At 49.2% G+C, this 1,714-nt stretch overlaps 1 protein-coding gene across 1 annotated transcript in view; it reads left to right on the top strand.

Moving 5' to 3' along the window:
• The first annotated feature begins 1,100 nt into the window (after nt 1–1,100).
• Nucleotides 1,101–1,714, top strand: part of LOC103377439 (cadherin-10-like) — a 23,430-nt gene continuing 22,816 nt past the window's right edge. The window contains exon 1 of the mRNA XM_008308251.3: nt 1,101–1,241. The gene's annotated coding sequence lies outside the window, so the exon portion shown is untranslated. The remainder of the gene's footprint in view (nt 1,242–1,714) is intronic.

The following is a 1,714-nucleotide window of genomic DNA, read 5'->3' as shown; positions in this document are numbered from 1 at the left end:
GGGGGGGGAGGGGGGGGAGGAGGGTGGACGGCCTTTCTTCCCTTCGTTTGAACCTATTTCATCATCAGTCATTTTGGTCATGATTTTGTTTGTTTAGTTTTGGGGGAAAAAAAATAAAAACTGTAAAAAGGATCTGGTTGGATAGAACATCGTTGACTTCCCAGAGCTGACCAATCAGCATCAAGAACCACTGAGCACAGTTAGAAAATTATCATTTAAAACAAGGAGCAGACGGGCAATAAAATATCCATCCATCCACCATCCATCCATCCATCCATCCATCCATTACAATCACTAGTTTCTTCATCTTTCTTTCCTCTAGTTTTCTTTCCTCCTCTTCCTCCTCTTCCTCCTCTTCCTCCTCTTCCTCCTCTACTCCAGCCTCTAACCTTCTACAGTTTCTCTGTCACTCAGTCGTCTGATGCTCGCTGGGATGGAAGGCCACAGTTTTCCTCCCTCCTCCCCCTCCTCCCCCTCCATCCCTAGCACCATCCTCCACACCTCCCCCCCTCTCTCTCTCTCCCTCCCTCTCTCTCTCCCTCTCTCTCTCCCTCCCTCCCTCCCTACCTTCCTCTCACTCTCTTCCCCGTCTTCTCTCCTTTTATCTTCTAACTTGTAAACGCCAGCCAATCAGGCTCCACTGACTTCCACTGCCAGCAGTAATGCACGACGCTGAGGAAAAGAGAGAACGAAAGAAAGAGGGAGAGGGGGGAGAAAGAGGGGGAGAGAGAGAGGGTGAGGGATGATATAAAGAAAGAAAGATAGTGTAGAGAGGGAGGAGGGGAGGAAAAGATGAGGGAGAGGAGGCAGGAAAGAGCAGAGGGGAGGAGAAATGAAGCGGGGAAGGGAATCGAGGAGGGAGGGAGGGAGGCATGCTTCGACTCTCTCTCTCACTTTGTTGCTGTGTCTCTCTCTCTCCCTCTCCCTCTCTCTCTCCCTCTCCCTCACTCGCAGCAGCAGCAGCTGTAGCTGTTGTCAGTCTTGGAATGTAGTCTGTGCTGTGAGGAGGCTGAATCTCCGGCAGCGCTGAGGCTGAAGCTGAAGCTCCGTCTCCTCCTTCATCTGAGCCAGGAGTAAATCATCATCATCATCATCATCATCATCAGCAGCAGCAGCAGCAGCAGCAGCAGCAGCAGCAGCAGCAGCAGCAGCAGCAGCAGAACTCTGCCGTTTCTCCACAGCACCACACTGACTCAGATGGATGCTAAGCTTTTTAGGAAAACCCAGTTTTAGGGACTGAGGTAAGAGCTCTTCATTTCTCATTTTTTGCTCATAAACAGAATTTGATTTCCTTGATTTTCCCAGACAGAGGGGAGACAGGGAACGCTGTTAGATTCTCTCCCCCCCAGACTCTGGGGGTGAATTAGGATGAGCATGATGAGGATGAGGATGAGGATGACGCTCCTGTGTGACCGAGACAAACGCAGCAGCAGCAGCAGCAGCAGGAAGAGAAGTGCAGCAACTTCAAAGCGGTTTAAACAAGCGACAGATGTCAGGAATTATAATCCAGTCAATTTGTCCTGAGATGAAAAGCCTCCTGAGGCTAATCTGGAATAAATGACAGGCGTCTGTAATCTGTAATCCAACCTGTGTGCGTGTCGATGAGGAGCCAACATTTGTCTTTGAAGTTTATTTGAAAAATAATCTGATTCAGGTTGGATTTTTAATCCAGGAATTTTGTCTAGAATGCAGTGGTTCAGAGGGTTCACTGAGA

The sequence above is a fragment of the Cynoglossus semilaevis genome, chromosome 3 (assembly GCF_000523025.1).
Source record: "Cynoglossus semilaevis isolate Cse_v1.0 chromosome 3, Cse_v1.0, whole genome shotgun sequence".
NCBI lineage: Eukaryota > Metazoa > Chordata > Actinopteri > Pleuronectiformes > Cynoglossidae > Cynoglossus > Cynoglossus semilaevis.
The sequence above is the reverse complement of the archived record's forward strand: the minus strand, read 5'-3'. Positions and strand labels throughout refer to the sequence as shown.